A 13,552-nucleotide genomic window follows, 5' to 3' on the forward strand; every position below is an offset into this window, starting at 1 on the left:
CCCACCTAATATCGCTGTCCATGAATTTATCTAGTCTATTTTTGAATGTGACAATTGTATTGGCACTCACCACATGACTGCTAAGCCTATTCCACTCATCCACCACCCTGTTAGTAAACCAATTTTTGCCTATGTCCCTGTTGAATCTGAATTTATCCAGTTTAAACCCGTTACTTCGTGTCCCTCCACTGAAACGCGGCGGCCTGACACAGACCTTGACAGCTGGAACAAGGCGCAGCAGCAACACTACTGCTACTACTAGTAGTAGTAGAAGTAGTAATAGTAGTAGAGGTAGTAGTAGTAGTAGTAGTAGTAGTAGTAGTAGTAGTTACGGTAAAGTTGGAAGTACGCTATTAGCTGCACGTGACCGCGGTGCTCATTTCCCTACCATTGTCTCTTAAGCTTGTGGTGGGTGAGAGCCCATTACCCCGGGAAACAGGCAAGTGCAGCATCCGGGTTACCACAGATTACCTTTCCCAGGTATCCATTTATCTAACAGCCCGAAAGAGAGGACAAACAGCTGGGTGGGCTGTGCCGACTGCCCATGCCAGGGTTCCAACCCAGCCCCCCAAAACGTAGTCAGGCGCACTAACCACTACACCACGTTGTAGTAGTAGTAGTAGTAGTAGTAGTAGTAGTAGTAGTAGTAGTAACAGTACGGTAGTGATAATAGTAGTAATAATCGTAGTGGTAACCAATAGTAATATTAGTAGCTATAGTAGCACCAGCATTATAATTATTATTTATATTATTATTATTATTAGTAGTAATAACAATAACATTATCATTATTATTATTATTAGATTATTATTGTTATTATTATTATTATTATTATTATTATTATTATTATTATTATTATTATTATTATTATTATTATTATTATTATTATTATTATTATTGTTATTGATTATAATTATTAGCTGCAGTAGTAGTAGTCGTCTTTAGAGCAGTTCAGGGCCTCGCGTAGCACTAAAACAATGACGTCGTAAACTGTAAACGAGATGAAGGCGATAGTCGAGTGGCGCCGCTTTTTCCTCGTTGCATAGCTGACCCGATTTTTTAAACGTACCACTACCACCACTACCACCGCCGCCGCCGCCACCACTACCACCATCACCTCAAGGCTGGAACGAGTGACGCAATTGACGAGGCTCCATTTTTTCCTGATCTTCAGCTGGTGGTCTGGACTGCTAATTAGGGTGAAAGGCGTGGCTGCAGCCGCGACTTGGTGTGTCGAGAGCCACGATGGAGATGTTAGACGCCTGTTGTTTGGTTGATGGTGACGTGATGCAGCATGCTGTGGTTGTTGATGGTGCTACGGTGTATTATGGCAGTTGCGGTCGTGGTGGTGTTGCGGTGTTGATGATGGCGGTGTGATATACGTGCATCATCTTGCGGCTTTGTTGTGGCCCTTTTTGTGGCAACGTTAGGGTGTGTGTGTGTGTGTGTTGTCTGCCGGTGTCTTCCATGCGTGGCGATGAGCGTATCTGTTGTTATTCACCTTTATGTATTATGAGCTTTTTCAAGAAAAGAATATTTAGGCACCTCCAAAACAAAAACAAAAATCTCTGTGCAGGCGTCGGGAGGCATTTAAGGTTGGCTGGCTCCGGTCCGCTAGCGTAACGGCCGAAAAATTTAGTGACGCCGAAATATGCCCGCATGCTTTGCTCACCGTGCTCTCCTTGTATTTATCTTGACGAAATTAGCTGAATATAAGGTTGATTGAAGAAAATGAGAACAGCCAGGATAGAGACGGATGTGTGCTCAGCGCATCACAGTGATTATCCTGGACATGGAGGCATAGTTAAGATTCTTTCTCTGGAGTAAAAGCATGGAGAGCTTATTCTGGTGCTGTCAATGATAGAGGCGCTCTAAAATGTACAGGGGTGTGTTAATGCTAATTATGAACTTTACATTTTGCGAAATCGTGCCAAATCTATTGGATGACCCAACAAAAATTAGCAATTCTAGAAAATGTCAAAACGCAGGATTTCTGTAACTGGCCCGTGACTTCTAGCAGGGCATCTAAGCCAAGGAAGACATCTCCCTCAACCTTCTAATCATCTTCCCTCCACTCCTCAGTCCTGACAGCAACCTTTGGCTCTCATCTATCTAGTGAACTCTCTCAAACTTACATTTCTAAAGGTCCACTCTGGGAAACGATTTGGGCATATTCCTCTACTGTCCCCCCATTCAGCTCCTTTATGCCTGTGGTATAAAGACCATTCAAAATAAATGTTTTCATATGCCTCTCTGGCCTCCAATCCTCAGAAGGACTTATGGACACGATGGTATGTATCTGTTAACCATAAATTGTATGTCAAAAACTGATGCTCCGGGATGCTGTCACCCTGCCTGGTCATACACATCTTTCGCCTCTGCCTGTCAACATCTAGTTGGTCCTTCTTCGCTGAGTATGCCTTCACACAGATTAACCTAAGAATCGTGGGTGACCGCTCCAATCCTCAATACTGCAAGATCCTGATTGCTTTACTGCAATTATCTAACAGCTTTTGAATGCAATCCTTAACCATGATTCAAGCACCTTTCTAAACTCTCAAAACGACCTTCTATCGATCGCCAGTATTGGGTTCCGCAAGTGGCGTTGACTGGTGATCTCTAACCATATTAACTGCAGCTTGGAACAACTCTTAGCCGTTTCGGTGAAACTTTTTGAGCAATTATTACGCTGGACATATCAAAAGCTTTTGATGAGGTCTGAAGCACAAATCTTTACATTCTAAACTACCTCCACGGTTTCTATCCTTCTCTCTGTATTTTAAAGATCTCCGGTTCCGCTTTCTGAGGACCAGAGATTGCATTAGACGGTCACTGTTCTTCCCCTAAATCTATTAACAGTGGTGTCCCACGAAATTCTTAAGATCTCCCACTCTTTTCTGTTGTTCATTGATGATGCTGGTCTTTCCCGAGCAAAGGGCCTATCCATTCCTACGCCGATGATTCCACTAGAGTTATTCAACTTCTTTAAACTATCTGAGTGAAAAGTACCCTTGCAGGAACTTAAACGACTCAAGGTTGGGCTGCATATAGACATAGTTGAGACCTTACTTTATATTTCACAGAGAGGTTTGAGGCAAGAATGAATTGGTGTCCTTCAACGCCTCAAAATATGTTCTCCAGGTGATCCTCGACACGGAATCTTCAACAACTAGGTATTCTTTGACCTTTAGCTGGATCACCTGTAACCTTCATCATCCTCGGTCTAAAACTCAAAATGCTCAACTGGAAACTACATACCTCGATCTCTTACTAAATCAGCTTCTCGAGATTGCTGGATGCGTTCTGCCGTCTCCACCAGTTCTTCTCCGACTGCCAGTTGCTTGAAGGTCGCTTATACACCCTTACAAGTTAACCGCTCGTATGGGTATGCCATCTCATGTGGGGGGCTCACTCACACAGCTCTTAAACATGGGACAGAGTGAGCCTAAAACAGTCTTCGTCATCAGCTCTCCTCCTCATATGTCAATAACGGTACCTGGCTTAAATTCCGCACGCAATAGATTGCCTGCTCTTTCTATCTTCTCGATAGTTTCCTTGACTGACTCTTATCCTGAACTTGGAACCATGCCTCCCCCTCCGCATTGATAACCTCGACTTTCTACTCATGCTAAACAAAGATCCCTATACTGTCAAACCCTTATGCAGGTGAGTTAACCGAGCATCTTCACTCTTTCATCCCTCACGCTTTGGTAAACAATCTGGAACAATCTGTACCTTCATCTGTATTTCCTCCTTTGGAATGCAAGAACTCTTTTGCTGAAGAGGGTATCAAGGAGGTATTCCAAGGGCAGCTTATCTTTCGGCCCACCTCTTTGGATTATTTTCTGTAGGAGCAGCTTGGTAGCGGGATCATATATCCTTTTTTTTGAAAATGTTTACTTTTTTGGATAATGCCCTTGAGCTGTCTCTCCTTTGCTTTACAACAAAGGAAACGCTCAAAGAAAAGTCAAAAAAATATATCTCTGTCACTTACAGGCCTCCGGGGCAATCCTCATTCTCGATCTTGAAGTAACACAAAAGCGTGGCTTAGGCAGATCACTTACAACAGGAAGACTCACTGACCTACTAGGAGACTTTCAACCTCCCCCATATACGGACTGAAGGCGAGGTGTTCCGAGTACCAGCGTGAGGGATCCCACAAGTGAATGATCTGGTTAACTCTTCCCCATAGAGGAAAATTATCTACGGACAGTATAGGGATGAACATGATGACCAACTCGAGTAAGCGGGGCCTTGTTATAGCGACTAAGAGGCATGCCCTAGTTAACCCAAAATGTCACGGTGCAACATGAAAGACCGATCGGTTCCTGCGATCATAAACTAGTGCGCGTTGACATTGAAGACTATCAGTATCGAGTGAGGAAGCCAAAACGTAAAAGCCTTAGCCTCCCAATCTGTCCAAAAGAGCCAACTGTCGTAGAAATCCCCACCTAATAGATATGCATACTCAACCACGATGACGGACCCAATGTGAGGACGCCTGGCTAAGCTTTAAGAATCCTTACTCTCCAGACAGGACACATTTGTCCTCGAGGAAGCTTATTGCGAAGCAGATTAACACTAATAAAGCCCAGTTGAGATTTTAATAGCGACCGAAACACTCAGTCAGGAGGAAGAGAATTGATCTTACAGGTGTTGGCTGTCAAGAACACGCCCGAAAACATTAGACTTTACAATGATGCCAGTGCGACGAATAAACAGACTGTAATTACTGAGGCGTTGATATGAAGACAGAAAATATCTTACACGTAACTGTAAAATAATCTGAGGCAAAAATCCGTTCTTCAGTTTTAAACAACAGAAGGCGATCAAGAAGTTCCTGAGGGTGGACAGCACAACAAACGACGATTGCACTAATGCAAGTGGAATCATTGCGACCTATTAATGCAATTACTTTTTCTCGGTGTTGTATGTAGATCCTCCCGCCACCACCACCAACACAGTACTAAAAATGTGGGAAATCGAGCATGCATTGTGGGACTACCACTGATAATGAACCCGTGGTACTTAACAGTGACCGTCTACCAAATCAGCTTAAATACAACAGTCAAGAAGTCCTGGACCTGACAGAAGTATATCAACTCTGCTAGGAAAGAAACAAAAGGCAAAGATACTTGTGCAGACTATCACAACCGTATTCAATATGTCAGCGACAATAGCAATTTCACTTCCAGATTGGATGATAAGAGGCTAACATGACACCTGATTTTTAGAAAGGAGACAATCAGATAGAATTTCAGAAAGTGGAAGGTGCCCATTGAATCTAACGGTTCGGTTGTATTCAAGCTACTTGAAGGCATATTCAAGAAACAAAAGCTATAGGACAGGTAGTTTGAAAGCGGTCACTCATTGCATTGGGGACTCACAGAGGCGCCCAGCAGATCCTTGCCTATCAAACCTAACAACCTTTGCTGAGCGCCTCTTCACTGTTTATGACGGCAACCAGGTAGGATCACTGGACGTGCAGTCTATGCTTGATTTGGAAAGCATTTGATAAACACTGTATACCCGCATCATAAATTGCACCAGCTTTTTGAAAGCAAATAGGTGACCGACGGTCAAATAATAAACCTCAATGGATCCCCTTGAATTGGTTGAGCATACAGACAACAAAGTAGTGACTCCCTTGACGGCTATTTAACTCCAGAGGTATCCTGATCACTAGTGGCGTCCTCAGAACATCGATTCTTGGTCCCCGTTCTATTTTACATTCTGTGGAACGACCATGTTGGACTCAATAACCGCATTAGTCTTCCTGCACCCGATCAACACCAGGAGTAGTTCAGCATGCTCTCTTAAGACAGATCCTCTCTCTTTCCACACACACTACATTCACACAACATACACTCCTTTTCCCAAACTTTGAAATTCAAAATGGCACAATTACGCTCTGCCTCAGGTCCCCGCCTGGGAAGAACCTAAATTCTCCAGGAAAGGACTTCCCGCTGGCAGCAGGCTTGAAGTGTCTTGATATCTCCTCGAACCTCTTTCTTCTCTATTTCTGCAACATTCGCGGTCTTCATTCTAATTTTCATTTCACGTTTCGCTCTCTCTCAACTACCTTCTCTTCCTCACCAAGAAACACAGGTTTTTAGAGGCTGCAACCTTTCAGCTCTACGCATTCCTACTATCCTATATTTCAATCCAAAGCTGATGTTAGCTTTGGACATGCACTGGCAGGCATCGCCGCTTTCTTCAAATTTTCAGCAGCTACAGCTTCATCGCCTTCATTATTTTAAATACATCTGTGCTGTTTATCTTCACCTGCTCTAACTATGTAAAATTCTTTATTCACCCAAACTCTAAGTAGAGCACATCTTGATGACTCACTCTCCCTTCGCTGATATACCATGCGGAGATTTCCAATGTTGACCACAGCTTTGCCTATCCTCTTTCACTGACCAGCTTGGTGAACAAGCCTACAACTTTGCAATCCTCCAGCGATCTAGAGCAGTTGGACAGCACCTACACGTATTCTCGACCGTCTTAGAGACAGGCCCGACATACTAGACCTCTTCCTTACCTCTAACTTATCTACTTGCTGCTTCTCTGTCAAACTATTTCTCTCCGTTAGAGCTCCTCGATCACAACCTGTATTTCTGTATCCTGTCCTGCCTTATCCTGTACAGCCCTCTGGACCGCACCGAAACTGATGCTTCTGGCATTTGCTTCAACTCGGTGGGACAGACCTGAGGGATATATACCGATTTCAGAGCACCGTGGAATGATTACTGCTTCAGGAGACAGACCCTCTGTCTGTGCCAAGTGCATCTGAAGGTGATTGTCTCTGGAATGAAGTACATATTCCACGTACTTTCTCTACTCCTCATGCTAAAAAGCCTTGGTTTAATCGTACGCTTGTTCCTACGTGCTATCAAAGGTATGAGGCAGCTCACTAAAAGATACCGAAGCCTTCACTCCTGCTAACCATGATCATTACATTTCCTGCCCGGAATCATGCCAAATCTATTCTTCGATGATTTACCAAAACTCTCTTTCATCAATAATTAAATGTCCAAAACCTTGCTTTTCTAATTTCTCCATACAGGCTTCTTTTTTAGCCAAAATATATTCTCAATTTCACTTCTTCATCTTTCCCTCTCTCTCCTTAACCCTGACAGCGCTGCATTTTCCGCCGTCTCATTTATAACTTTCAATCCACTCTCTAAACTACACTCTGGACAGATTCTGGGCATATTCCTCCTACTCATCCCCTCTGAGCTCCTTTATGCCTTTATTAAGATTCTTCAGGAAGACGATGTTTAACACCTATGCCCTCTCTGGCCTCAACTCTCCAGAAAACTGTGGACCTGATGGAGCATACTGCCTCCTATTGTTCTTAAAACTGTGCTTCCGTGCTGACACTCTGCCTGCTCCAAACTCTTTCGTCTACTGGCATGCCTATCAACATCTACCTTTCGACTTCTGCATGTGCCTTCATACAACCTGTGCCCTAAGAAAGGGTGACCGTTCCAATCCCTCAAAAGGCTACCGTCCATATGAGCTTTTTTCCAGTCTATCTAAGGCTTTGAATCAATCCTTAACCGGAAGATACTGGAAGCATCTTTCCACAGTCTGATCCTGTCGATCAGTCGCAGTATGGATTTCCCGCAACGGGCGTTCTACTGGCGATCTTCTTGCTCTCTTAACTGACTCTTGGTCATCCTCCTCTTAGCCGTTTCGGTGAAAGCTTTCTCTGTTGCGCTAGACATATAAAGAAAGCTTTCGATGAGGGTCTGGCACAAGTCTTTCCTTTCCTAAACTGCCCCTTTCGGATTCTATCCTTCTCTCTGTTCCTTTATCTCAGTTTCCTTTCCATTACGTTCTATCTCTGCTGTGGTAGACGGTCACAGTTCTTCCTAAACTATCAACAGTGGTGTTCCACTGGGCTCCATTTATCACCCTTTCTCTTCATGTTATTCATCAATGATCTCTTCTTTCCTGTACACAAACTATCCCTTTCCACTCATACCCTGACGACTCCACTCTGCATTATTCAACTTCTTTCAACAGGTACCCTTTTAACAGAAGGTACAAGACTCCCAAACTGGAGGCTGCAGGAACTTAACCTCAGACCTTGCTATCATTTCAAGATTGGGGAGTAAATTGAAGGAACCTTGTGTCCTTCAATGCCTCAAAAACCCAATATGTACATCTATCAACTCGACACTATCTTCAAACAAATATCCTATTCTTCGACAACACTCAGCTGCATCACCTTCTTCAACACTAAATATCCTCAGTCTATCCTTCAGCTCAAAATTTAAACTGGAAACTTCATCTCCTCTCTTACTAATCAGCTTCCCTCGAGGTTGGGCGTTCTGTATCGTCTCATAGCCAATTCTCCCCTGCACAAAGTACTTTTTTTTTTCCATATATTGGGGCCTGTGTCCCACTTCCCCTCGTTATGGGGTATGCATCTCACATGTGGGGGCTCCACACAACCCTTCTGGACATAGTGGAGTCTGGGCTCTTCGTCTCATCAGATCTCACTCCTCTTACAGCAGCCTTCTACACCTCTTAAAATTTCGCCCGCCATGTTCTTCCATCTCTTTCTATCTTCTATCTGATATTTTCACGCTGACTGCTACTTCTGAATTTAACTAACATGCCTCCCCATCCCGTGGCCCTGCTGCACACAGAAACCAACAATCATCCCCTTCTTCCACGATATCCACCACCATCACTACCACCACGACTGTCGCCATGCCAGCAACAAAAACACTGGCGTCACTTCAGTTCTTTTACAGCCTCTCCTGCCACGCCATCACCAATCACATCATCTCTCTTCTCTCCTTCATTTTCCTCCACTGGAGGTGGGTGGAAAAGTTTAGAAGGGGAGTGATGGGAGTGATAGCCTCAGTAAGACTTAGAGGCCAGTGGGTGGGGAATTATGGGGATGTGAAGGTGAGAATACTGGAGAAATACAGCGCAAGGGGATGTTTGAGACTTCATTGGGGGTATAGGGGTATGTGGAGTTTAGGAGAGAGGGTTATTGGTTGAAAGAAGAGGATAATGGAATGGAGAAGAATAGTAAAATTAAAGGCGTAAAGGAGATGAAAAAGGAAGGGGGACAGAGGTGGAAGGTAAGCATGGATGGGTGAAGAAGAAAGAGTGATGAAAAGATGGAGTGAGGGATGGGAAGAGATGATGTGGAGCAAGAAGAGGAAGGATAAATTATAGGAGAAAAATATGAGGATGGAGAGACAGGGTGAGAGCAGAAGGGGGAAAAAGGGTTAGGGGATGGGGAGAAAAAAAAAAAAAGGTGAGTGTGGGTTGGGGTGTATGGAAGGGAGGAGATAGAATAGACGTGAAGTAGGAACTTATGGGCCTTGGAGGGGGAAGAGAAGGAGTAAAAAGCTACAAGAAAGAAGGGGTATGAGGAGGGAAAGGAGAAGAGAGAGAGAGAAGAAAAGGATTCTGAGAGGCAGAAAGAGGACATAAGGAAAGATGATGGGGATGCCAGTGAAAGAAGAATGAGTATGGTATGTAGTAAGAGTAAAGGAGAGAGAAAAATAAAGGAGGAGGAGATAAAGAGGAAGAGAGAGATGGTTTAGGGGAGAGGATAAAAAAGGTTTAAGAAGGGCTGGGAGGGCGGGGTTGAAGGAACCACCATCACCACCATCACCACCTACCAGTATCCTCACCACCACCACCACCACCACCTACCTCCAATGCCCAGTGTGTGTATAAGGAAGAGGGGAGAAAAAAAAGGAAGGTCTGGGGGAGCGAGGCGCAGAGTTGCGTCACCCAGCACGTTGTGTATTGTTCACTGGCAGGTGTTTAAGATGTTGTTTAGTGATGGTGATGAGAGTGACAGGAGGATAGAAGGTGATTGTAGTGGTGGTGGTGGTGGTGGTGGTGGTATGCTATAGTGTTTTGTTATATTGAGTGGTATTTGTGGGGGTGAGGTGGATGTTGTACTTTCGTGTTGATACTTTTGTTAATTTGTTAGATATTTTGTTTGGTGTTGTTGGTGGTGTCATTGATTGTGCGGTGAGTGGTGGTGTGTGTGTGTGTGTGTGTGTGTGTGTGTGTGTGAGGGGGGGGAAATGTTAATGTATTGGTGTTACGTGTTCTTGTGTTCGTGTTAGTGACGGTGTTAATTAGTGGTTATAATTTTGATGACAGCGCTGGCTTTTAGTTCATGTGCAGTGGTGGGCTTCTGCTGACTGTGTTGTTGTCTTGTTGGTTCTCACTGTGTTTTGTCAACGAAAAAGCAAAAGTTTATTTCTTGCTTTAACGTAACTACTTGAAGAATAATTGAGTTTCTGCCAGAAAGCATGCGCGTTTTTTTTTATTTTTTAATTGTTGTTGTTGTTGATTTTTTACGTCTTGGCCAATAGCGCCGGTGAGAAACTTTTGTTTAAGGTCTGGTGTTTCGGCCCTAGCCCGTCATAGAATTTGCGAAGAGCAAGTGTTTATAGTGGCTTATCTACTCTTGGCTCATGCTGCCCCTGGAGCTCATTCTTGATTTCCCGTGGACAGTTCACTCTAGAAGTCCGGACCGATGGATGGTCCTCAGGACTTAACATGTGGGTGAAAGTCTTAAGGCTACTCGGCGGTGACTGAAAACTCACAGGTGGTATGACGGATTCGAACCAACCCGTATAATCCAGGAACGCGGCGGAAGCAGGACCGACGCGCTAACCATTCAAATACCATAATGTTTTAATGTACATTTTTTCTTCTTGTTTTTTGGGTTTGCCACACCGTTGTTTAACTGCCACACAAATTACTACGTATGTTTCACCACAAATTACTACGTATATTTTCACCACATATTTTCTCTTCGTCGACCTCGGTCATTCTCTTTTTGCATGCGCCCTAAAATGCAAAAAATCGTCCTGCTCTTTTCTTTATGCATCCGTCCTTACATTCCTTGCACTGAATATTTTTTGAAGCTGTGACTGCCCTAAAATATGCTCGATGGACAATCTCAGTTTCCTTTATTTTCTTTGCATGCGCGTCATGAATTATGGAATTAGTATGTATACATCAAATTAATGAAAACGTTATAATCACATGAATAAATAAATAAATAAATAAAACAAATAATTAAATAAAATAATTAATTAAGAGTACCAACTTTGACTAGAATTGTATGTGTTTGTTTGTGCTTATTGATTTGTTTGTTTTGTTTAATATGTGTGTGTGTGTTTGTTTGTTTGTTTGTTTGTATGTATGTTTGTGTGTGTGCATGTGTGTGTGTGTGTGTGTGTGTGTGTGTGTGTGTGTGTGTGTGTGTGTGTGTGTGTGTGTGTGTTGCCTTGTACATTTGGCCTTGGGTAATATCCACCAATGGTAATTTATACACCGATCGATACAACAAACCTGTCGCTGTGCAGGTTTTTTTTTTTTTTTTTTTTTTCATTCAACGCCATGAAAAAGTTGCATGGAAAAAATCCCACAACTGTTCATGTGGTTTTGCTACTTCAACATGGAAAGTGTCTAATTTGTGTACGTGCGTAGGACTTCCATTACTTGCCTTTAAAAGTGAAAGAAAACAGCTTAACACCCGGCGCTAGAATGTTGGAATTATAAGGAAGTGTAAGAAATGGCAGGCAACCTCTAAATATTGGCAACCGCACCGAGAGCCAGATCAACTCAAGGTTTGGGGTCTTGCGATGATGTTGCACTCACTCCAGATCAAATCCACGGGTTTTCTGCAAGGTATTCAACTTTGGTTTCATTAACACAAGAATAGAATTAATAAATGCCAGTTGAGAAAGAGAAAAAATGTTCGGAACTAGTTGGAGCAACATTTTAGAAAACATGAAATCGACATTCAAATTGAAATCCCACCGGCGCCTGGTTATTATAGTCTCCTGAGACTATACGTGTCTTTGTTGTATAACACCATGCAGGATCTACACCTTTTAAAATCAACCATAATCCTGAAATATACTTACTATACAGGAGAGCAGCCTTTGCATGAGCATAGCATGTCCAACTCTCTCTCTTTCTTTAATAAACATGAGAAGTATAGGGGGCCAAAGGAGTTTGTAAAACTCCACGGACAATGGGAGCTTCTTCCTCTAAATGAGGTGCTTTCCTGCAGGGCCAGCCACTACCGAGAAGTGAAGGAAGTCACTACATCCACAAGACAGCCATGTACCATATGTTGAAGGCAGTTACTACATATATGCCAGGACCATAGTAAGCGTCACTACATAATGCAGCTCACCTGGCAGTCATGTGCTATGTATCTTCCGGGGTCCCCTATGTATGCAAAGTACTTATAACTGAGATATCTACAAATGCTAAGGCAGCGAGACACGATATAAATTATTCGAAATTACCATTGCTGTTTTTTGTTACAGCTGGGATTATATTTTTAATAAAGGCACACAAAATGCTTACATAAATCTACTTAATATTAAGATAGCTGCGTCACTGGTTTTTGCATGCAGTGACAAAAGGAAATAGAATCTTAGGGAAAATCCTAATAAATAAATAAAGGCAACGAAAGAGAGAAAGAAGGAAAATATAATGTATTAGAAACCTAATGTCTACGAAACAGCGTTTGGCTTTCGTGTCTCATATCTACTTCTTTAACACCTCCGTAAGTGCTTCTGTGGCATGTATAAAGGCCGAGACAAATATATATAAATATCAAGCAAGATAATTAAATACGTAGAATAAAGCAAGTATACAAATCAGTTAACACCGAAATAGATCACGCACATGCATATGCAGAAATCAAACAAAAACAGATTAGCATAAAAAAGAAGGTCAGCATATCTGCTGCTTGCGCACTCACCCGCCAGGCCACTTGAGAACCAGCATAAAAGAGGGGAGTCACCGCTGCTCAAGGGCCGCTCGTCGATCGTCGTCATCATCGTCGTCCGTCCCAATCAGCATCGTCGTCGATAACGACCGTCGAAGGCGTGCGTCTTTAGGATGAGGCTGCCGAAGACGATGATGACGGGGCAGAACACCACCACTGAACAACAGTACGCGGCGGGTGACGGCGCCACGGCCTGAGCGAGGGGGAGAGAGAGGAGAGCGGTGACGGCAGGGAACGGTGAGGGAGGAGCTGGTGATGGGAGGGTATGTCAGAACGGTGAGGGAGGAGCTGATGATGGGAGGGTATGTCAGAACGGTGAGGGAGGAGCTGATGATGGAAGTTATGTCAGAACGGTGAGGGAGGGAGCTGATGATGGGAGGGTATGTCAGAACGGTGGGGAAGGAGCTGATGATGGGAGGTTATGTCGAGAACGGTGAGGAGGAGCTGATGATTGGGAGGTTATGTCAGAACGGTGAGGAGGGAGCTGATGAGGGCAAGGTGGTGGGCTCAGATGTGTCTTCCCTATTTTCGTGTCATCGTTATATAGTATCGTAGCTCTGGAACTTTAGAAACGATAAAATGGTTGTTGAAATGTTTAAAAAATCCGAAACGCGATTCAGGTACAGTAAAAATGTGTATTGAAACGATATATCGACATTCCAATGATATCTCACGACGGTGTTAGCTAAGATATACATTTTTTGGGTCAAACTCCTCAAATTATATTAGTTTCGGATAAAA

The sequence above is a fragment of the Eriocheir sinensis genome, chromosome 21 (assembly GCF_024679095.1).
Source record: "Eriocheir sinensis breed Jianghai 21 chromosome 21, ASM2467909v1, whole genome shotgun sequence".
NCBI lineage: Eukaryota > Metazoa > Arthropoda > Malacostraca > Decapoda > Varunidae > Eriocheir > Eriocheir sinensis.